Here is a 25406-nt window from a genome sequence, read left to right as displayed (position 1 = left end):
TTAAAAGGACACACCACAGATTGTGGTGAACTTTTTCTGAGAGATATCCTATCCAATCTTTGTAAAAAAAAAAAAAAATTAATGAATATAAATATAAAAGCATGACAGAAGATAGGGAAAAAAAACCCCTATAATACATTTAAACAATAACTGCAACTTGTCTAAATCAATCCCCAATTTTAATTTTGGAGAAAAAAATCCTTCATGATGTCAAATAAATTCACCCTTATTTATCTCAACAGGAAGTTGGAGGGGAGGAGTAGGGGAGAAGTCTAAGAGCAGGACTTTATATTTCATATATGAATTGTTATATTCAAAGGACATATATAGGAATTACTTAGGCCAAGGAGAGAAATTGAAGCATATGAGAGAAAAGGAGTGAGTCACAGCTCAAAAGAATTTGGAGATAGGAGAAAGGAAATCTCCTTTTTTCAAGTCTGATCTGCAAATAGAATAGCAGGTTTCTTGTATGTTCTAGTTACCATGCAATATATCATTGAAAAAACCCTTATGTACAGCTCTTTTCAGCACCAAACACCATAATGTGATTTTAAAAACATGCTTATTCCAAGGTGAAAGCTCACTGGCTCAGTGAAGAGAATAGCTTCCCCCACCAAAAAAAATCTGACTGAAGCTAAAAATGACATAAATCACATAGAACTATGTGATTTGCAAATTCATTGCATGAGGGAATTAATCAAAGCATGGCTAAGTTTTAGGAGTTAAGACTTTGATCTGACAAGTAGAAGAAAGAGTGAAACTAGTGGGGATCAGACTGCAGAGTTAGGACTTAAAATGTTTTTCCATGCTAGTCACAAGTTTAATGACTTCTTTTTTTTCCCATTGACAATCCCAAATTAAAATAAATGGGCCACATTGAGACAAATCTCGGATGCATGTAGTGCTTAAAAATATATTGTTCCTGATACAGGAATAGCTTGAAAGCCATGAGCAGGTTTGAGCCCTTGGTTTGTCTTAAATGGTGAAAAGGTGGAGGGAGGGTAAGGGGGGCCCTGAAGGAAGGGGGTGGCCCATCCGAGAACACAACCTCCCAGGGCTTACTCGGGGAAGGTGGGAGCTTTGCTTGTTGAACATGTTCTTTGTGAATGTCAGTGTGAAGGTTTCAAAAGGAAAGACAGCCGGGGGAAGTGGAATAGACAAATGCTCTGTGGTCGCCCTGTGTACTGAGCCAATTCCTTTCTAAGTGCAGGTAAATCATGCTATGTTTAGTGACAGCAATCGACTCTATTACAAATTAATGAAGAGTCGGAAGCTTGATTGGAGATTGTCTACCCACACTTTTGCCATCATCATAACAAAGACCACTCATAGCCTGAAGCAAGTTATAAGCAGTAAAGTTGTAGGCACCATGCACTGGCTGGGCCACTTCAAGGAGTCCTGTGGAGGATTTCCCTTCAGGCTCCTCAGACCTTTCTTGAACTCCTCGTTGGCTTTCTCACTTTCTCAGAATCCATCACGTAGCGTTCTCATGTCATCTGACTTTCGTGTTTTTAAATTCCCAGTTTCCTAGTATTTTCCCAAGACTCACTGTATCTCATTAGAATGACTCGGAAAACAGCAATAGTACACTGCAGTGGTAAACAGGAAGAGAGCCGCCTCCCCAGAAGCAGGGGCTGATGCCCGGCTGTGTTTAGGCTTGTGAAGCAAAGATAAGAAGGCGAATAAAAATGGTAATGAATATATGACGATTTGACCATATACAACCAGCTCAGTGAAAAGGTCAGCAAACATTTCAAATATGTTTAATTTAAGAAACAACATTCTTCCTGCCAATGCCACACTTTCATGAGAAAACCATGTAAGAATGTGCACAGAACTGGAAATCTGTGTCGGTTACTTAGTACTAACATTGAACGGCACGGTATGAACTTGGCAGTTCTTATGATGGGTTCCCTCTCCAACTCACCACAGAGGCTGTTTCACATTTTTCAACTTCCCACAAACCTCCTCTGGCCCATCCTCTCAATAGATAACCTTATCCCTTCTTCACAGAGAAAATAGATGGGTGGGGAGAGAAGCTTTCCCACCTTCTCAGCACTCAGCCAGACAAGGTACACACGACTGCTCTCCCCCTTTCCTTGCTTGTCCAGTCTCTTTGTGGGATGGGTCCCACTTCTAGATCCCTTGTCCTCCAGACTTCATTCCTTCCCACATCCTCAAGGCCCCATTCAATCAGTTACTAAATGTCATTCCCCTTCACCATAGAACTGTTCGTCCTTACTGCACTTTGTGCATCTTTGTGAAAAGATGACTGTGAAAAGGTATCACTTCCTCTGGGCTACACTTCTTGGTGCTACACCCAGGCTGAATCTTATTCCCAGTGTGCCTCCTCTCCAGGAACCTTTGTGTAATACAGTTAGCAGGTGCTAATGATTAACTAGTGTAACTCTCCAGCCAAAGAGCTCCCAACCTTCAAACGTATATAGCCAACTGCCCAACAGACAGCTCTACTTGGATGGCCTACTGGCAGATACAGTGCAACAAATCTCAGCATGAAACCTGTCATAGATCAGTGAGTGATATAAATATTAACTCAGTTGCTCTTGCCAGGAACCAGGGCAGCACCTTGATTCTTTGCTATTTCTTTCCCTTTCCCTTAACCAATCAACCAGCCATGTCTACTCTGTTTCCTTAAAGACTCTCAACTCCATCCCTCTGTCTGCTAATGCTCGCCACCTTCTCTCTCCAGAATTCGAAGTGTGCTAACTGCTTTTCCAACCTCTTGTGCATTTCCAACCTCTCTTCTGGCACACTTCCATTTCATTTACTAGAACTACCTTTCTAAAGCACAAGCATGCACTGAGGTACCTGAGGTGTTAGCGGCAGGCCAGGAATATTCTAGCTTTAGTTCTGAGGCAGGGCTCTGCTTTCCGATGCTTCAGCGATGCTTTACTCTGGTGTGGACACATCCTTACGTGTGGGACAAGTTGCCTGTAATCCTTCCAGCAGTACCAAAAATTCTACCCTTTGATTATATAGGACCCATAAAGAAATAATAAAGGAATCAGCCTCTTTTACACTGGAAAATTCACAAATCCTGACAGGGACAGTGGCATCTTACCATACTTCTGTGACGATACCAAGGAGGACGATTAGGAGAACAAAGAGTCCCAAAGAAGCTGTGAGACTGTGCCTTGGGAATTCTCGAGTGTTGGACTTGGTACATCGCATCTGTTGGATGGCGGGGCAGAGTTCCATCTAGCATTAGAACATCCCTGTGTTTTTTTTTCTTTCTTTCTGAATTGTTTGACTCAACAACTTCACAATTACATTGGATGGGAGAGACCCTTAATGTCCTCTTCAGCTCATTTGAAGTGTTTTGCTGTATTTTAATTCTAACTCACTCCAGAATAGCTTTCTTCATATCCAACGTCCTCTCCTTAGGTACTGAAACTATGAATGTAGCAATTTCGCATCGCCAGGTAGCCCATTAATGAAGAAAAGTAAAAATTATAAACAGCCTAGATGATGACAAATCATCAGGTCAAATACTACAATGAATGTGTTTCACTTAAGTATTTTGAACATTTTTTTAAAAGAAGTCTCAGAAGGCCTGAAAACCACCATGAAACTTTCCTTCATAAAATACCTGGAAAACTGCCTGCATTTTAAAAAACCAAAGAGAGCAGCCAGGTCAACATAAAGATGAAGGAAGATACTTGTCTGCAAACTAAAAATAAAACTGAAATGAATCCTAGGAAGAAGGAATAAATAAAAAGTACCTTACAAAGGTAAAGTTGAGTCAACATTTCCTCTTCTTGTCAAGAGAAAAACTATTTAAGAAGAAGTTCTTGCTGGTAGCTTTGTTATTTTCAGAGACTGCCAGCTAGGTGTAAATGAAAAATGTATTTATTCAAATAGTAAAAATTGAGAGCAAAAATGGTAACCTGACAAGAGAGAATGAATGGGGATCAGAGAGGAGCTCTGGAACTTAGCAGACTGTCTGTCTTACAGCCTTATTGTCTCCATATGGAGCTATTAAAAGAGAACAACGCAGAGACAATTCCTTAAGCGAGAGCTCAAGCTCAATCTTCATTTATATGCTTTTTGATTATATTGAAAACTGTATTCCAATTGCCCCTTGACCCATTTTTTTATTATCTGAATTGAGGATTTCTGGACAGAATCAGAAACTTTATTTCACGTACTCTAGAAGCCCTTGCTGGGCACCCGGAGCTTGGTGGGGCTGCCCTCCTGTAACACGACCCTCCCATCTGGTTTTGCCCTGTGCAAATGTATAATGGAAAAGCTTTTAAGTGGGAGGAAAACAATGTGATAGAGGTCTTATTTTCCTCTGTAGTTGGAAACAAAGCTTTGTGACACATTTGCTAAAAGGGCAGTTTATCTGAGTGTGTGTGTACATGTGGTTCAGGATTAAATAGAGGCTTAGAGGAATAAAATACAATGTCTTCTAAATGTTGGAATGACTGGTGTCATTCTTTAGCGTACATAAAGGTTGGCTGGTAAATGGCGGTGAGCCCACCATTTCATGCTATAGCTGTGAATAACTAGTTTACAATGCTGTAACTTAAAAATCTTCTCTGGAATATCAAAATAGCTCATTAAAAGAGAATGTCTCATGCAATTAGGTGGGCAAGTGGAAGGTTAACCTAACAACCACAAATAACCAATTCTATTTTTTCTCGGAATTAACTAGATTCTTAACTGCCTTGATCCCGTCTCATATTTACAGGAAGGCAGCCAAAGGCAGCAGCTTTGGGGTCGTGGTGGCCTCGCAGAGGCTGTCCGTTTGCGTCCTGCATCGTAGGAGCTGTGGGGACACTCCCAGAACACATCAATGTCAGTGGCTAACATACATCTCAAAGCATGTTCCTTTTCTAATTTGTTTTATGTAATTCTTTTCTTTTTTATTCTAGAACCATTCTCTCTCTTTACATTCCTATTTTGGAAAGGTAAAAATACCTTCCAGAAACCTGGAAACTAGTTAAATTTCAACACATTGTTAGAAACTTCATATTGGAGATAAAAAGACTGGGAGTTAAATGGATGCATTTTGGAAAATCTGTTAAGGGGAGATCATCAATTTTAAGTATGAATAAAAGCGAATTCTTCTAGAAAAGAAGCTACATACAGATGTGCAGCCTTGGATCAGAAGACAGGAAGAGTCTTTTTGGATTAAGATTTCAGACATTAGGAATGAATGCCCCCTAGTCAGACATAATACAGAGCAGGAGTCTAGCGTAGGGGTGCTCAAACTTAAAGTGCCTAAGACTTGCCTGGTGGGCTTGTGGAAGCACAGATTTCAGGGAAATGCCCCCTGGAGATTGGAGATTCTGGCTTTGTCGGTCAAAGCTGACATGGTGCCCTTCTGAGCCTGTAGATGCTATTGGTGAAGCTGGTCCCGAGACCACCTCCAGGACCTCTGCAAAGCTAGGCTAAGACACCCAGACTTCTCCGCCCCTTGTGGTCCTCAGTCAGCCTTCTCACCTACCTGGGAAGGGGATATTTGATGTAACCCTTCTCTATGACCCTTGTGACCCTCAAAGGACTAAATCTGGGTTTTTTGGCCATCCAGTCTTTCTATACACTTAATGCTAGTTTTCAGCTAACATTCGCTTCCCGAAGTACATTCCCAACCTCTTTTTGTGAAGTATCGTGATCAAGGGGGATGAGCAAATGATGTCTACAGAGCCACCATGCTCTTGAACTCCGGCCCTGTCAGTTACTAGTTCTACAAGCTTGAGGGTGTCAGATCATCTCTCCAAAGCTCAGTTTCCTTAGGTATAAAAATAGTGGTGTTACTAAAAAATAACATGTCCCTCCACCGGGTCATGGCGAAGATCAGTGAGAAAAAGCAAAAGCCCCTTTAAAGGTGCAAAGCACTCCAGAAAATTCAGGGACTGTTATTAGAGATTTCTGAAAATGTTTTAGGAAGGGAAACAAGATTCTTGGGGAGCAAAGACTTAAAATGCATGGTTATATAGAAGCAAGCAAATTAAAACTCAAGTAAAATGATTCAATAAATAAACAAGTCTGGTATTTGATTATCTGAGGGCTTCCTGTCTGAAAGGGAAAGAGACTGGAGGCTGAAAAGGTAGGAGGCAGCAGAGAAAGGGGAGGGAGGAGGGTCTGATGAAAACTGGGGGACCTCACAACCTAGCCTGACGTCGCTAACCCTAGGCAGAAGGAAGACAGTGGAGCACATGGCTCCTGCCTCCCCACGAGGATGGAGCCTTTGTGGGTTCTGTTCTACACCAGGACTCCTTCGTGTACAGAAGCTGGGTTCCAGCTGGTACAATTTGAAAGATTTTTTTAGTTATTTAAGTGATCTTCTTTTAAAACCACCTCCTCATTCTAAGATGGTGCATTATTTACCTGAGACGAATATTGTTTTTCATATATTTAATGATAATATCCATCCTGCTGGTAAACACAACTTTCATAAAACTAGAAATCATAGGAAACCATTTCTGTTCCCGTCTCTAGCTCCTGTCCTTCTGTGAATTTTGTGTCTCAGATGAGTCATTCGTAATCTGGTTATTACAATATTTATCTCAGAGAAAAATTAGAAGCCTTAGCCAATGTTTTCGGAATATTCAGAAAGTCTCTACTGAAAGATTAAGAAGGAATGAAAATGACATTAATATATTACAAATAATCAAAACTCAGTAGCAAAAGAGATGATTGAATTCCAAATGTTTCTATTACTCTTTCTCAAAAAAATTTCTTCTTTAATAAATGAACTCCTGGTAGACATTTTCTTTGCCAAGAGATAATCTTTCATTAGTAGAGTAATTTGCAAAGCAAAACCTTTGTATTTCCTTGGGTTAGCTTGTTTTTCTTCTTTTTAAATAGATATAAGTTCTGTGAACAGGTTATTTAAAGGGCCGTTTTTCATTTGCAGAACATGCAAGACTTGGGCAACAGAGGAAGGGGAAATTGTGCACTTCACATGTGTGCGGTTTTGCCAAGAGAAGAGACCCCCTGAGACTTCTATCACCAGCCTGGCTCTGGGAGCAGCTTAACAACTTGCTTTGAATGCATATGAGTCCTGACTGCTAAATTTGCAAATGCCTCCCCATAAAGGTTATGCACCCACTGTAAAGGCAGCATCTATTCAGAAAGATGGCCAGGTTGGTTGCTAGGAGATGGTGGGATTCTCTTAGAGAAAAATCAGTCCTGACAAAAAACATTTTTTTTACATAAAGACCTTTTAAATCTAAATACCTTTGACAGCAGCTATTATTATTCACTGAGTTCCTTCACATCTGAATACATGGCAGAAAAATGATGATACTATTCCTGTGCTATTATACACCAAAGTGTTAAAATAGAAAAGAATCTTATTCCCTCTTCTCCCTCCATCTTTCTTTTTTTTCCTCTCTCTCTCTCTCTCTCTTTGTTATTGCTAAAGGAGAAAGCTGTTTTTGTGTCTTTCCATTGGATTTCTCTACTTTCCTTTTTAGATTCCCAGTATACCAGAAACTTCTCAAAACCTCAGACCAAAGATGTGGATTACTGCGTGTTCCTTCCAGACCAAAATGCGCATATGTACGGGCGGTGGAAGCCTGGAAGAGGAAAGCAGCCTTGAGACTGAGAAGGACGGGCAGCCAACTCCCTGGGGCCAGGAGGAGCCCAGAAAGCACGGGGGAGGCTGTGCTCCTTGGAAGCAGCCATCCGTCCAATTTCATTTCAATAATGTTTGCAATTTTCTTCCTGCTGGGTTGACTCGAGGTACAGCTGCCCTCTACGTGGGTCCATGTGCCCAGCTTTTGCTGAAAGTGACCCTAACAAATACAATGCAGAGCAAATAACTTGCTGTTTATAAAGTGTGTCGTCGATAAATGAAGCTGCAAACTTTCCTGATTTCATGTGCCCCGCCCGTCCGCTGAGGACCTGAGAAGCTCCCAGCTGACGTACACAAAGACATGGGGCCCACGATGCGAAGCGGGGCGGCGGCTGCCTCCCTTTGACTAAGGCCGTGAGACCCGCTGCCCCAAAGCTCACAATGAGGAACCAGCGGGCAAACACATTTCATTACCATGAGAATGGCCACCCCCCCACCGACTCCAAGTGTATTATTTTTTGTTGTTATTGTGAATACTGTACAAAGTTTCTCAACAATTTTTTTGTAGCGTGCCTTAGGATCAGACGGAGACATGTTTCCTTACACAAATATTGACATGAATCCCTCCGTTTACGTGGCATTTTCCTGTGAAAGGCTCAGTATGGTAATGTCCCTTCCTCCCCTTTCACACATTTGTTTGGACTCTTGGCACCAGGAAGTTGTGATTGTTCTAATCTGCGCTTACTGGCCCAGGGACATTCTTTCCCTTTTAGCGACAGACATGGTATGTTTGCTTTCTTGCGAAGTTCTCATGAGAGTTTCTTGTCCTGTGTTCAATGCACACCAAAGGAAACGCAACATGCTTGCTGGTTCTCCCTTTTCTGGTCCTTCTGTGCTTGCCTTTTTTGTCCAAGTCTCCCAGCCAATGCTGTTGCTAATTGTGTCACATGGTGGAATGACAAAAAAGAAAGCCCCTCAAAAGCCCAGTCACTGGCACTAAGTTCACTGGTGACCTGAGGCAGGATCCTGTCGTGAGTGCACCAAGGATGTCGCATCCCACTTCTGGCGAGGGGGCTTCCTGGAGGACCCAGGCTTCTAGGAGTTCCAGAGAACTTGTTTTTCTCAGGCAGCTCTGCAGCTGTATGATTTATTGGTCACAGCATTGTCTTTGCTTGTGAGGATTACTTCAGTTTCCAGAGTTGGTTTGTGTCCATTTTGCTAGAACTGAATTAATTCACTGATTTCTACACTGAAATAATACAAATGAAAGCAACAGGAAGCTACCTGACTACAAAGCCCCACAACGGGTGGGGGTAGGGGGATGAGCACGGTGCTTTCCCAGTCCGGGGGAGGAGAATCATTTGGCACCCCTTCCCCTCACCAATTCCTGCACTTTGAAGAGGATCCAGATATTTCTGGACCTGTTAGGCAGAATAAACTGTGGCAGAGAACCCTGCTCTCAACTCTCAGTGGGAAAGCGATCTTTAAGGGGGCTGAGAAGCTCACAGCCACCTTTACATTGTGGCTTCCTCTAAGCTCCTTTCTCTCAAAAATATCAGCTCTGTTTGGGGAAACTGGTTTGATCAGAGAAAATCCCTGCGGATGAGGGCTTACACCACTAAGGGGTCTGGGCTTGTTGATAGATCCAGAATCCTGTTAGGTCCAGAGGGTGGTAAGCAATTCATCTAGGGTTAGGCTCACAGTGGTTCTCATGGACTTGGGAGCCGGGCCCAGAAGAGCAACTTTGCTGGGCCCAGTGGCCAGCAAGGCTCCCAGCCCTAAGGAAATATGGGCTGGACAGGCTGAGGGCAGAGGTGCATCACAGAAGGATCAGCGAAAGGCCTTTAGGAGCGCTACCCAGCACCAACAGCCCTGTCTCCCCTACCCCTCTTCCTGGGGTCTACTCCCACCCCAGACCCAATCAATTGAGTCCCCCTCCCCTCTGAATGGTAAACTAGCCATGTTGTCCTCCAATGTGAAAGTCTCCAAGGCACAATGCCATCAACCCTCCTTTTTGCTTCATTCTTTTGCAAGTTACACTCCAGGTATGATTTATTTCTGGTTCATTTCCTGTGACTCAGTTACACAGGATGCAAAATTATGATAATAATGCTTGTCTCCAGATAATGAATAAGGGGTTTGGATTTCTCATTGCAGAGATGTTATACAAATGGAAAGTATCATTACAGCTAAAATCCATGACTAAAGAAATTAAATTTCCTGGAATGCTTTATATCTAACAAGAATGTTTGTAATCCTCTGTATTTACCACTAAACGAGGTAGACTACAAGAAAGAAGATATTTAAAGAGGAGGAATGAGTTCAATGGGAAAAATTAACAAATAGGAAAATTGCAGCACTGAATTTTGTACTTTACTGAGAAAAAGGGTTTGGTAAACATGCAACAGGAAACCTGCTTGATTTCTGCAAGGGAAATTTAACCAGCAACAGACTCATGGAGAATCTTCAAAGGAGAAGTTTCTATACTTGTTTACCTTTTGATATGCGGCTGAAAAAGAACACTATGCCTCAGCTTAAAAGGAGAGATATCGAGAATAGTTTACCCAGTTCTGCAGAGAACTAAATGCCTACCGGTGTACTGCAAATGAAAAACTTTACGTAAAAAAAAGCTGCAAAAAATACTAGATATTTGTGGGGTGGAAAGGATGACATATCTTTAATAATTCCCCAAATTTAGTTCCTTTTATTGTTTCATAAACACATGAGGTCATCACATTCAGGGTTGTTTTGTTTTTTGTGGTTTTTTTTACTTTATATATCAAATGTATTTTGAGGAGATAAACTTCTGAGGATGTTGTGAGACAGTCTTTCCATACCTATACCCATCTCCCTTTTGGTTGTGAGGTACCAACTTCTGGCCTTCTGACATCAGAACAGTGAGAGAATTAATTTTTCTGGAAATCTCATACATTTATGGCATCATGCATGCTGATTTAGAGGTGTTTCCCCAATACAGGAATAACTGGTTTCGCTTCAAGCTATCAACCAGAGAAATGTCAACTGCCCTCCCCGGCTTCAACAGAGTGAAGAATTCCTGTGTGAGCCTCCCCTGCCCAACTGCCAGAAACAGGGTAAGCTGGCCGTTTGGGACTTCCTGGCAGATGAGGGGGACTGGGAAATGGGGGGGGCAGACTGGGAGCCGTAGGCAAAGCTGCTAGACCTCATACCAACTTCAGCTCTATGATCTACATACGGACCTCTGTCCTGCAGCCTGAGACACACTCCTCATGGCCCTGTCTGAGTCACTCCAATCCAGGCATATTGACAGAGGCGATGCCCCCTGGCCCCAGTAAGCATCAGAACCCTGAGATCAAGGGCCTTCATCTCACACCCGTGTCCTCACACCTGGCCCCCTCTGCCACCCCCTGAAGTGCCTCCCTCAGACAGACGTCTCCCGCCCAGGATCTGCAGACACGTCACTTGGCTTGTCCCTTGGGAACCCCCTTTGCATGTGCCGTGAGGACTGCCAGGAACTCTCTAAGGGAGCCCCAGAGATGAACACGCACTCACTTCACCTGTGTGCTCATACCCAAAGGAGACTTGTTCAGGGTTTACTTCGGGAGGGTAAAGTCAGATAAGGAAGCTGGAGAAAAGGTGCAGCAATATATTTTAGGACACTCAACTCGAAGTCATATTCATCAAGTTACATTCTTAATTGTTTAATTATAAAATATGTCACACCTGTAGACAGTACCAAAAAGGATTAACACATGCCTATTGACCTATCATAGACTTGAAACAAAGGCTATCATTTTGAAACATTTGCTTCCAATCTTTCAGTTTGAAGAGATTACATTATTACACATTCAACCCCAACCTTCTTCTCCCTTACCCACCCTGTCTCTCCAAAGGTAACTTCTAACTGGAAATCAGCAGGTGTCAGTGCTGTACTTGTTTTGGTACCTTTCCCCTATAAAAATGCATGTATGAAATATAAATACCATTGCTACTGTGTTTTAAAACATATACAATGCTGTGTTGTCATTTAGCTCCTTCTGTAGCTGGGCTTTTTACTCAGCTATGTTTTTCCATTTGATCCATATAGTTATATGTAGATCTACTTTTACATACATCATATACTATCCTATTCTATGATTATATCATAATTTCTTTATTCAACACCCTAAAAGAGGATGTGTGTGTTGTTCCTACCTTTTTCTGGTGTATACAATGCTGCAGTGATCATCATTTTACACATCTTCTTGAAACTTTTGTGAAAATTTCTCTAGAATAGCTGCCGAGAAGGGAGGCTGCTGGCACCTTCAACTTGACTCCATGTTGTTCAGTGTCTCTTCAAAAGGTGGTAATAATTCACAGTTCCACCAGGGAAGTGGATGTCTTCCTGTTTCCCCACATTCTCATCAGCCGAGAGGATAAATAAGAAACTTGTTTTATGCCGCATCTCCCTACAGGTCAGTGCGGTGGGGCAGTCCTCTGCTTAGGGAGTATCGTTATCTTCCTTCATCTCCTTTGCCATTGTTTTCCTAATAGGTATTGAAACTTTTTCTCACTGATTTTTGTAAGAGTCCTTCATGCAGTCTGGGTGAATCTTTGCTATGTCGGTTGCCCATGTCTTCTCCAGTCTGCTTACCCAACGAAGAGTAAGAAAACCCAGTGCTCAGGATAGGGTTGTGATATCAATATCAGAGAAATGATAAAAATGCCTAGAAATATTTCTTCTTTGGATAGTTTTTTTCCTTCTTTCCAGGGCTGAGCATAAGGCTGTCGATGTTTATCTGAAATGTTATATTGTTTACCTATCCGAATATTTCAAAAGATGCAATAGTCTTTACTGTTCATATCTTGGTATCTTTGTACTGTTTATGAATATTGCTAAAATTGATTTAAACAATAGAAAGCAGATCCGAAGTCTGGTAACTCTGAGTCTGAAGAATTGAATGCCAAAGTCTCCAGCAACTACTTATCTCAGAAATGATTTTATAAGACAAACTCTGTTTTTGGTGATGTAATTTGTTCTCCACCCGTAGTATCAGTTAGGACTTCATGAGAGGTAAATACATATTTGTGAATGTATGTGTATATTTGTATATGTCTAGGGAGTATCTTTATTTTAATCTTACACTCCAGCTGATAAATTAAACTTTGAGGAAACTATGTTTTTATGGCACCAGTGCAACATATGCATCATGGAAAAGTAATTTAGTTATGTCTTAATTCTTCACTCATTTCCACTAAAACAAATACAGAACAGATTCAGAAAACCGACACTGAGGAGAGACAGTGAATCTGTGAGCCTGTGGCTGGAAGCCTAAAATATTATTTTGAATTAGCCTATTAACTCATTTGAGATAATTCTCTCCAGATTTTAGTCTGCATTTATTCAGATTTATTGTCTGTTTTTCTCTCTCCCAAGTGGGATTCATTATGTCTCTTGAAAGCAATGTTTTCCATGTTTTCTACCATTTTTATTTTTCAAGGAACTTTATATCCTAATCATTGAGTTATGTATCATGTAGTCCTAATTATGAAACTTAGATTTATCATGTGTCCATGTGAGTGGGTAAGTTTGTATACATGTACATATGAAATCATGTATGTTGAGTCAAGATGGCCTTTTTAAGAGACGGCGATTACAGTTTTAGAAGCTTTTCACCCCTTTAAACATTTCTGTGGATTTATGGGGACTTCTGACATGAAAATGAATTTCCCCATCTGACTGGAAAAACTGGAACCAATGCTGGAATACTCAGTGATCTACCTGGTGTCTTTGCTGATCTGCTGCAGAGGAACTAGGGGGTCTTTGTTTCAAATAGCAACAAAGAAACTAAGCTTGGACAGCCTTGGCTAAGGACCTTGCCTCTGTAACTTGCTGGTATCTTGATATAACCACTTAGTATTTTTTAATTGGTCCGTTAAAGTGATAGTACCCACCTTCGGAGGGTGCTGTGGTATTAACCGTCCTGGCGAAGAGCAAACTTCAGTAAGTGCATAGGAAGCCCTAGTTTCTTCTTACTCCAACAGTCTCCCTGACTTCCAAGAAGTTCCTCATTAACAGTCCTCTCTTGGTTTTCTTGCAAACTAGAAACCATCCCCAAGTAAGAAAACCTTGCATTGATCAGTTCTTACCAACCTCACAAGAAGGCAGGTATACTGATGAGCCCCTGAATTCTACCTCGATAGAGAGATGATCTGCCCTAAGTGAGGCAAAATGATTTCAGACAAACTCTGATATCTCCACAGCCTCACATGTGCCACCAACTCCAGAAATTTGCCTAAGCACCCCTGGAAAGATCATCCTAACTACCTGTAAGACATCTCAGGGAATCAGACCTTCCTATCAGTAATAACAGGTAACATTTTTATAGAGCCCAACAGTATACAAAGGTTTTCATGTGCTTTATCAGCTTTCACAGTCTGTGTGTTTGAAGGATGGGTGGACACTGACATGGATGCATGAATTCAGTAGGGTCAGACTAAAGCTCTGTGATTGCTGTGGAAGACAGTTATGCTTCTACTTTTTAAAACAACACACTGGAGACACAGCAGAAGAGCAAGGGAGAACATTCAATGCTGGAAGGTTTACTGCCTTTTTTCAAACTCATAGAACTGAGTTACTCAGATGATACACTGAGAAGTCCTAGCATTCAAGAGTCGCAGTCCTGTGCCTTAACAAATACCTTCAAAACATATGTTTAGGTGTATTTTAGCATAACATTTCAAATGAATTTGTTATTTTCACCCCAAAACCGAAGTCATTTCTTTGATCAATGACTAATTACATAGAGTAATATTCTTCATTTAAATGCTATGACACTTGATCTTGCTAAAAATATCTGTAAAATAAAATCTTGGGCATGCCTTCTTTTCCATAAGCATTTCAAAGGACTGATGTAACAGCCAATGCTTATTCTTTCTGCATATTATCACTGAGATGAACTCTTCATTTTAACTTATTCTGATAAGATTTTGACATCCACACATTTTACAGGAGACAAATTGAAGAGTTTCTGCCAGGAGGTAAGGAGGAATTTCTATTAATAAATACAAATACTTCCCCATTTTCAAATACAAATAGAGTCAACTGTTGGTTTTTAGACTTGAAATTGTTTAATCAATTCCTATTCTTGTTAAATAATGAACACATTTTAAGGAGACATAGAAACTGCTCTGATTCTTTTTACAATGGCTCCTGAAATCTCAAACACATTTCAAAGCATCTACCTCACCTCTCTAAAGCTACGTAGAACTCATCGTCTTCCAAACAGTAGTAATTTTTTGAACTGCTATATAATGCCCTTGAGAAAGAGCATAGCCACAAATTATCACAACTACCAGCAGTTCAGGGCACTGCAGAATACTGCAATGGGAATTCAAGGTTAGGAAAGAGTTACACCTGACCAAGTTTGATGTTTAGTTGATTCAAAATCTCAGTGATATTTAGCATTTAAATTTACTGGTTATTTAATTAGCGTTAGACAAGAAAAGACCTTAGTTTGCTATGTTTTTGTTTTTCCTTCTAAAAGGCACTATTTAAGATAGCATGCTCAGCACCAAAGATTTTCAAACATATTTGCAAGAGCTATTTTCTTATTTGAAATATTTTTGAATTCCAAAAGACTTCATAGTTCAGATATCTGCAATAATAGGGTTTGCCATATAAAAAGAACAAATGGAGAGTATGTCTGACAGATTACGTTCTATTTCAGGGTTCAGTTACGAGGAAAGAAAGAGAAGAGAAAGGGAGAGAGGTAAAATTACAGAATGATCGTGTGTTCCAAAAGAAATCCATCATCCAACGTTTTGCAGGGTATCAGTTGATAGCATCAAAAGATAAAAGTCTCATTTGCCAATCACATCTCCTAAATAGGGAATCATTTTAAGTGCCAGGCAGAATCTAGTTTATCAAGGTTCAGATGTGCTCCAGATTATGTCCTCAGGAAATCTAAGTTACAAGTTCTTCTAAGGGAAATCTTAAAAGGAATAATTATTGAAATATTACCCTGAGATTTTCCAGACTGTTACTGTACACACAAGATTCTCCTATGGGTTATGTCCCCGCCCTCAAATGGCTGCTTAAAGCAGGCCCAACAGTTTTCTTTTCCTGAGATCTAAGTTGCCTTAATTATACAAGGCTTTCATTTGCTTTTCATGACAAATTCAAATCTGAGGAATCTCCCTAGTACTTGCCCACCTCTAAGCAAATAAAGGAGACCTACATGGTCAGAGGACTTGTAGCTACATTATATGAAGAATAGCTGAAGAAAATGCAAATAGAAACAGAAAGACTGAAGCAGAACATTATCATCATCAAATATCTGAAGGATTGATTGTCAAGTAAAAGACATTATATTTATCTTGTTAACTTCAGACATAACTAGGACCAGGCGGGTTTCAGCCCAGAAGAAGGGAAAAAGACTTCGACAGTCACATGTGTCCAAAAATAGAATGAGCTCTCTGATAAAGAATTAAGCAAAGTCAGGTTTTTTATTTGGTAGAAAAATAATGCAGGAATATCTCAGTTGGGAGGATATAAACCTGGCTAATAGCGAAGGAGTCATTCACTTCCAAGAGAATTTGACTCCCTGGTCGTCTTCCAGTCCTCCCGCTACTTATGTGCCACCTTCCAGTCCACCCTTCCTGATAACCCAGCTGATGCAGCACCTTTGCTCCTGTTCACTAACCACTGCGTTGTCTCTGGTCCAGATTGCAATGCTGTCCAGACTACATGGTCACGAGCAAATTATTTAACTGCTCAGGTCTGCAATTTCCCATGTACCTCAAGGGGTGGTTGTGAGAAATAAATTAGACCATTTATGGAGAGCATTTAGCACAACTCCTGGCACATAGTAATTATGAAATAATGTTTGCTATTATTAACCATTATTATTGTACCCCTGGTCCCAGATGGTTGTCTCCATGAGGCATGTATGCACTAATCAGACCCAGATTTGGTCCACTCACTGAAACAATTTCTCTCACTCTGAGGCATGCAGTTATTTCCAGCTGTTTTGAATCTGCTTAGAGACTTTCAGATAGAGTAGTAATCCTCAGATGAGAATCATACCTGTACAAAGCATGTGTCACTCAGACTAGAAGTCTTCAGAGATACAAAAGGCCCACTTGAAGCAAAGGGATCAGCAGGGGCTGTGGATGGCCCCTGTCTGTGGACATGCTTATAATTAGAAGTCAGAGCAGTAAGTGACAGACACCAAGAGGTTTTTCCGTAAAAATAGAAAGGGAACAACAACCCAAGTGGATGACATTCAACAAAGAACTGACCAGTACTCCTCAAAAGCGTCAGGGATGTGAAAGACAGAGAAACCAAGAAATTGTCATAATTTGCAGGAGACGAACCAGACAGGACCACTAACTGCAAGACGAAATCCTGGGTTGGATCCTGGAGCAGAAAACAGGCATTGCTTGAGAAACTGGTGAAATCCTAGTACAGTCTGTCATTTAGCGAGCTATCGTACCCCTGTTAATTTCCCAAGTCTGGACGTTGCTCTGTGGTTAGGAAAATGTTGGCAGAGGGGACACTGGAGAAGCTGGGTGGAAGGTAAGGGAACTCTCTGCACTATTCAGGCAAATTCTCTGTGAGTCTAAAATGATTTCAAAATAAAAAGGATAAAAATTTAAAATGTAATCATTTTTATAGGAGGGATATTTCAGAGAGAAATCCTGTCACAAGTACCAGTTACTCTTAACCACCCTGCCATGAAGCATAAATACACACTGCACTGACATAAAGGAAAAGCGGCTTCTAGAAATTGCTGCGGACTGAAACGTGTTCCCCCGAAACTCCTGAGTTTTAGGAAGCCTAAAAGCCCGGAGTGACTGTATGTGGAGATGGGGGCCTTTAGGAGGCAATTAGCTTAAATGGGGCCCTAAGGGTGGGCCCTCATAGGTAGGGTTATCACCCTCAAAAGAAGAAACACCACAGAGCTCTCTCTCCTTCTCTCTGTCTCTGCCTTGTGAACACACGGAGGGGTGTCTCAGCGCGGAAGAGTCGTCCCACGAGAACCGACCAGCCAGACCCTGGCCCTGGGCTTCTGGCCTCCAGAACTATGGGAAAATGAATTTCTGCTGTTTCAGCCACCAGTCTGTGGCATTTTGCTATGGCAGCCTGAGCAGTCTCACATATGGACGTATTTTCTATTGCTGCCATTACACACCGCCTCAGCTTAGGGGCTTAAAGCGGTGCAAGTGTATTACCTCACACTCCTGAGGTCAGAAGTCTGACACGCATCTCACAGAGCTAAACCCAATGTGTCAGCGGGGAAGCTTTTCTCCCGGGGCCGCTCCACCCTGCGCTCCTTGCCTCATGGACCCCTTCCTCTGACAGGCAGCAACTGAGAATCCCACTGACCCTGTTTCCATCCTCACATCTCTGCCTCTGACCATAGCTAGGAAACTGTCTTCCCTTTTAAGGATTCATACAGATGGGCCCACCCTGATAATCCAGAATCATCTCCCCATTGAAGGTCTGTACCTTTCACCACAGCTGCAAAGTCTCTTTTGCCATATGGTAACATTCCCAGGCTCCAGGGTTTAGGGTGTGGACATGTGGGCATGGGGTGGGTTGAGGTGCTGATGAGGTTTCAGTTCATGTGGGGAGAGCCGAGATTCACACCTGAAAACCTCACGTACAAAAGCAATGGAACAGGCTGCTTCATCTGGTTGCATTCAAGGGAAGAAGTAAACAGGCTTTGAAGTCACAACACCTGTGATTTGCCTTCTAAACAATCATCCTGCATTGGAGACATCAGGCCTGCACATTGCAGCTATATGTCAGGGATGACCATGAAATGAAAAATATGCACTTATTCCACAAAACGAAAAGACAAACTTACAAATCAGGGTTAACCCACTTTCTCATCAAAATGATCAACTCAGCCAAAAAGGACAAGCAAACCCAGATAACGCAGGGATGGCACAAATATTTAAAAATCCAGTAAGCCAATTAGAAAATATAACGGAAGAAGAAAAAATGTACTCACAAGAGTAACTGGAGTCATGAAATAACTGATAAGGTATAAAGAAAATTATAAAAATTCTAAAGCTCTACCACGGGACACAGAAGCAGTCTTCATTACAGGGAGAGGTATGTGCTGTCCTTGGATAGAAATGTTCTAGTTTTGAGCCTTGAGGAAGCAGCCTACAGAACAGGCAGAGGACACTATTAGAGGGACAAAAGGAGTTTAGTACTGGGCTGGTCAATGGCAAGGCCAGTTTAAAGTTTTCAGTGACATTAGTCTCCACTGCATGCGTGTCTGCTACTTTGTCCCAAGCCTGCTTACTCGTTCCCTTGAACGAAGCCTGCTCCATTGCTTTTGTACGTGAGGTTTTCAGGTGTGAATCTCGGCTCTCCCCATATGAACTGAACCCTCAGAACATGGGAATGACGGCTATATAACCTCATGACGCCAACTTCACTTCTTATCATTTTGATTTACTTCTATTGAAATCCCAATATTCTAAATTACTTCCTAAGGCACAACTAGTAATGGACAGGAATTATTTTCCATTTAAAAGAACCACTAACCTACGGTTCCATTTTATACCAGCCCAAGTACTGGAGTATATATAAAAGGGTCAGTAGATGGAACTGATTTGTCTTGATTTTTTCATTTTTTAAAATGCTCTTCATATGGACTTTATTATCATGAAATCAGTCTCACATTATTAAAACCAGCAGGGTAAGACATCGACAATCATAGAGTAGTTAGAGTTTATTTTACATTATGGCTTAAAATATCATCTTAGCTCTTTATCTCAGAAATCCTTAAAAATATGAGAAATTTTCCATAACTGAAATTCTAAGTATTTTTATTGTATATCTTAGGTTTCTCTTTCTTAGATAAATTTGTGTAAAATGATCATAGACAAGTTAAAATAGTAAATACTTCATGTTTAGAGATTCACGACTTCATATTTAGAAATTTAGCATGTTCAGAAATTTATAAGGAAGGTCATTAAGTTTAGGAGTGATAGCATCTGACTAAAAAAGTATTCAAAAATTATAAATAAAATAAGCAAGAAGTAATGTTTATTATTTCTTTGTCATTTGGAATTCTTCCATTTCTGCTTCATCACTTACCTGTTCTGGGTAAATAAAAATTAAGAAGTTACAGGAGTGACAAAGGCATTTAGTTAACAGCTCCTTTCACACTTTAATTATCCCTCCAGCCGTGTAGTCATCAGATCGTCACACTGGCGTACTTGCTTCAAAAATTTTTGTTATTTTGATGATTTATTAAAATAAATAATAGTCTGGAGCAAGACCCCACAGGGTAGAGATGATGCAGGAGGGGAAAATCATCCAAGCACAGATATCACTGGAAGAGTAAGAAGTTAGAGATGAGAGAATGGACGTTAGCAGCTGAGCCTCGGGAGCAAGACGGGACAAGAAAGAAGCGGAAGGTCTAGGTAAAGAGATGCGGCCTTGAAAGCAGAGATCATCCCAGGGGAGCCGTGCTTGCTGGGACAGGGGGCCTGCATCCCCTCACACAGCATGGTGCTCCTCCCTTCCTGCCCATGCCCAGGCGACCCTCCCAGCAAGCCAGGGCCAGTTCTCCTGGCATGGGGAAGTGGAAGGGCCTGCCTTCACCAGCTCCCTATGGTATTGGAGGGAAGATGGAAATAAAGTTTCCGAATGAATTTAGTGGAGATGTTGGTTGTGAGAGTCTGTTTCAACAGTGTTTTGGGGGTTTAAGTCAAGGATTGAAGTCTTAAATGAGAAGGATGTGAATCCTTGCACTACATGAAATGCAGATGAGAGGGCTGGGTGGAAATGTCCAGAGCACCCATGTCACACTCCAGCTCTGAAAGGAAACAAACTGCTCAGTCTGAGATAGGCTGTAAGAAAATGTGGTTTTAGAACCTGGGGTTGTTATTGACAAATTGATAATACTCAGGAGATAGCAGGGCAAAGAGTGTCTAAGAAACCAGGAGCCGTACTTGAGGCAAATGACTGCTAAGAGGAATAAGGGAAGGAAATGAAACTAAGATTTTTCCAATCCAACACAGATTAAAACAGCAATAGCAGCAAATGTACAATACAAAATTCAGCATTTCTAGAGAATGATCAAAAGTACGAGAGTATGATAAGCCAAAACAGCCAGGTCATGTAAGACACAAACATACAGACCTAAATCCAGTTTTATATAGCCATGCATGAACATAAAAATTATATTTTAATCCTCCTGAGAGCTCCGACTTGCTACCTCGATTTCAGTTGGCAGGGGAAGGAAGAGGAAGGTGGGACATGACTGAAATGCACGGCTAAACCCACCTGAGGAAGTCTTCCTGCTGCCCCTCCCCCTCCACCCTGGTCCCCCCAGCTCCCGACCTCCTGCCGGGGTCCCCTCTCTTTCTCTCTGTCCCCCTCTCATGCATCATCAAATGATGCTTCCACCAAAATAAAGAGTTGCCCAAGTAACCTGAGAGGCTTTTTTCCAGCTATATAAATAATGTAAATGATTCTCTTTTTTTCCCTTAATGTCTGTGGGGTTGATTTTCATTTGTTGTTTGTTTTCTGGAATTGTAAAAAAAAAAAAAACAATCCTTTTCCAACTACCCTGCAAACATTTAGGGGAATTAGTTATAGAGATGCTCTTTTCTCCTTTAGCCATTACCCAGAGGTTGGTACAGACCATGCAGTTAAGTGCTTGCTGCATGATTTCAACTGTATAAACTACAGTGGGAGAAACGGAGGACAGGAAGGAAAGGAGCGAGGGAGCCGGGGAGCGAGGGAGGGCGATGAAAGGGGCAGCAGATGTCTCGTCAGACCCTCTTCTTGCAAACAGTACCTCCTGAACTCTTTCCTTAAGAAATTACTCAATTTCAAATAGCGCCTCAGTCCCTAAACCCAGAAAATGATGACACAGACAATGGTCGGAGAACAAGCCCCTGTGACCCCTCTCCAGGACTCCATCTGTCAGGCTGTGCTCTTAACGTCCTTTTCACTGAATTCCAGGGGGCTTCAGCCAACAGTAACATGCGTTTGCAAGTAGGAAACCTTGCTCTCTCTGAAATATAATTCACTGCCAACACTTTGCCCTTAACCCTTAGAACCCAAATAGCGTAATTTTTAAAAAAACCTCTTATTGATAACACTTTTAATTATTATTCCCAAGATAGAAAAAAAATCAACCACAATCGAACCACCTTTCACCTTGTCTCTTTATTTTTCCTTTTTGTTCAACAAGAATCTCATGGCTTTTTCTCACATTAGCCCATTATGCCTGTTCACTGCATGGCCGTATTCCCATCTGTACGAGACACAATGTGTCATTGTCCGAGGGCTACCTACGTCAGCCTACTCCAGGGGTTTTGCCACACACAAAAAATAATCTGTTCAGACCGCCCACTTGAATCACTTGGGTCAGTATAGTGCAGTGAGGGACAATCCTTTTTTTTTTATTCTCTCTAGGGACAGGACGATGTTTAATTAGGCATTTAAAAGCGACTGTTAACTTATACAGACCTCATCACAAACGGTTTTTCAACCAGCTCAGTGATCTGAAACACCAATTAGTTTCCATTCACACTTATTATCTGTCCCTCATTAAAGCATTTAGTTCAGAATTGAAATTCTTTCCTATTCAAGAACGTGTTGATGTTTTACTAAGGATAAGAGGAATACATATTTTTTCTTCTTTTAAAAAAGACATCCTGCCAAATAGCGTCCTGTACATTTTCTTTAATTATGCAAACATGCAGAGCTGCTTCTCCTGAAAACGCCCTTTGTTGGGACCGATGTTCTTGCCCTCAAGTCCTATTTACTCCTTTGTTGCCTTCATGGAGGCTGCCAGTGACTCTCTCCAGATGCTGCGGCTCCTTGGGGCACCCACAGCTGCATGTGGCATAGACCTACAGGCCTCGCAGGCCACGCCACCCTGACCCCTGTGTATGTACGGCCCCTCTGAACGCCCTCCTCTCAGGTGAGGTGGGCCACTCCACAGCCATCCTCTGCAGGCTCACGGTCCACAGAGGGCATGTCTTTGCTCACTCAAAAGTCCAGTGTTAGGACAACAGAAGGTAGGCAGAAAGAATACAGAAGGGGGTGTATTAGTTGGGTTTTTCCAGAGAAATAGAACTGGAGCTATATATGTATCTCCAGTTGAAGAGAGAGAGAGGGAGAGGGAGACATTTTAAGGAAATGACCCTCATGACTATGGGGCTGGCTAGTCCACAATCCATAAGTTAGGCCATCGGGCTAGAAATCCACGGAAGAGTTAATGTTGGAGAGTTGAGCCCAAATTCTGCAGGGCAGCAGTCCACAAATGCAGGCAGCTGTCTGTGCTGCAGTCTCGAGATTTCTTCCTTCTTTAGGAAACCTGTCTTCTCTCTGAAGGCTTCCAAAGTCAACTGCTGAGGTGTACTCATGCCGTGGGGGTTGGGGGGTTATCTGCTTTCCTCAAATGTTAATCACATTGAAAAATACCTTCATAGCATAGACTGGTGTTTGACCAAATAACTGGACATACAGACCAGCCAAGTTAACACATACAATTAACCATCCCAGGAGGAGATGGAGACTAGAATTTGGATAGCTGTGCCTTTCATATGACTCCAAGACCTTTCTTGGGCCTCAGTGTCCTCCAATAACATGCTTCCCTAAACATGAAATGAGAATAAATATGCCTTATGACTTTCTTGCGGATGAGGAGCATTCGGTTAATAAAGTTGGATTTTCTATTACTGATTTGCCACCAATAACATAATGAAGGGACACGAGTCATTCTTTGAGCCACCTGAATTTAAATTCAGATAAGTATAAAATAGTCATATTTTGCTGTATTCGGACAGTTACTATCTGTCGGAAGGGTTCAGATAGATCCCAGGTGATTCCTTATCAGGAGAAGCTTTAGCCTTGGGGTCTGTAAGGGAATATGCTGAATTCACTGAGTTAACCTAGAATGTTCAAAAATCCAGCAAGATTGCTTTGTACCAGGAAGATAATTTATTAATGTTCATGGGAATATGACTATAGTGTGGAGAATCCTATAGTAGAAGTTATATACCCTAATTATGTGGCACTGAATCCATCACCTGACCTCTCATAACCTCAATCTCCTTGTAGGAAATTTAGACAAAATTACTTTAATGTTCCTTCTGATTTCAAATTGGAACATATTAGGATTCATGTTTTCTTCCTGAATGGTTTATTTTCATTAAAGGAGTATTTGATGTTGGTTAAATCAAATACTTCAAGCTTTTAAGTGTATCTGACATAAAGGAAATCTGAAAGTTCAAGATTTTGTTTTCCTGGGCTCCAGGTCATATAGTGTAATAACCATTTCTATTACCTGTGGCAATGAAATCAGTTAATAGTTCTATTTTTATATTATTTCTTCAAACATTTTATTCTCAAAAGATCTTACAAGTAAATCTTCTCTTAGCCAATTTGGTTTCAGCTATTTGTCTTCGACAGCATGAAAGGTGATATTTATTAGACTTGTTCCTTCTCCAATTTAATACTCTTCGGCAGAATACTCTACTCTAAGGGATTAATAGTCCACGTTATTACACCTTTCTGATCAGTTTAGATTTGTCTTACTGTTTTTAACTGCTAGGTCTTTGCTTCTAAATTACAAAGCACATTAGAGGATAACTTTGAAACAGGGTTATTTTTAAAGACAAATTCAATAGTAAGCCATACTTTATAAAGGGAACAAATGTTTGTGAAGTGAACAAATAAGTAAATTAACAAAGAGTAATGAGGGAATATTCCAAGACCTTCAAATCTTACTCATCATTGTGTGCCCCATAGTGCCCAGCACAGGGCCTAAAGGTCCATTAAAAATATTTTTAAAAGATGAGAGAAAACATGTACTAGAAAAGACAGAAGCAAAAATATCAAAGTGTTGACTACACAGCCATATGTCCAGCCTTACCTTCACATTTCTCTTATCCCATAAAAGAATTTAACCAATTCAACCAATATTGCTTCCGTATCTGCTTGTGCCTGGTACTTTGTCACACTGAGAATACAGCAGTGAGCTAAATAGAATTTATGCCTTCTCACCTCTCAAGTCAAAGCCATAGAATGAATAGGGGCAGCAAATAAAAATGATGCTTTTATTTCAAACTAAGAAATCGAGGAGGGTTTTGTTTGTTCTTTTTTTTTATAGTGGAGTCGTTTATTTGGTATTTGATAAAGTCACCAACATACACTTCAATCCATCAAGCTACCATTCCTTTCTTGAAATAAAGAATTTGAAACACTTTACTCATAAGATTCTTGGACTCTCACAGACACACAGCCAAAACAGGCTGCCGGGGGAGGGGGTCTTCCTGGATGTCCTCATTAGTAAGGACCTCCTAGGAGTCACCTGAGTCTGTGAATGGCTCAAGAGGACAGGTGTGCTTCCAAGCCTGCGGTGGTGTCAGCTAGGGGGGTGGGGGTGGGGGGGTGGAATGTTGCATCCATTGGGTTCAGCAGGTAGACATAAATAAAACCGACCATTTATTTGATACTGATTCTCTCCCTCATTTTCACTGTCATGTATATTGGTACCAAAAAGAATTTTAAGAACAAAATAATTGACCCAAAGCCTTCATAAATACAGTGTCAAAAAGAGATAAAATACGACCTAGTCAATTGAAACAGGTATTGAGTACATGAATAAAAGATTTAGTAGAAAATGTGATTAGAATTATTGACTAGAATCAGACTTGGGTTTTCAACGATTTAAAATTACTTATGCTATTTAGCAATCATTGATGAAGCCCTTTCTATGTGCCAATGTAACACTAGACCCTGAGGTCACAAGATGGACAGAGATGGAGCCCCTACCTCATGGTTGGGCGTCAAACGCCAGTCAAATTTGACTTAGCACATTGAGATGGACCATGTAAATATTTGCCTCTT

General features: G+C 41.2%; 1 long non-coding RNA gene across 1 annotated transcript; it reads left to right on the top strand.

Moving 5' to 3' along the window:
- Window positions 1–9493: 9493 nt before the first annotated feature.
- LOC130681422 (uncharacterized) lies at window positions 9494–21170 on the top strand. Its single transcript, XR_008994566.1, has 3 exons — window positions 9494–10641; window positions 11871–11982; window positions 20766–21170. It is a non-coding gene; the product is annotated as an uncharacterized LOC130681422 (long non-coding RNA).
- The last annotated feature ends 4236 nt before the right edge of the window (window positions 21171–25406 follow it).

Source organism: Manis pentadactyla, chromosome 17 (genome assembly GCF_030020395.1).
Source record: "Manis pentadactyla isolate mManPen7 chromosome 17, mManPen7.hap1, whole genome shotgun sequence".
In the NCBI taxonomy this organism is placed as follows: domain Eukaryota; kingdom Metazoa; phylum Chordata; class Mammalia; order Pholidota; family Manidae; genus Manis; species Manis pentadactyla.
Note: the sequence above shows the minus strand (reverse complement) of the source record. Positions and strands in the feature narration are given on the sequence as shown.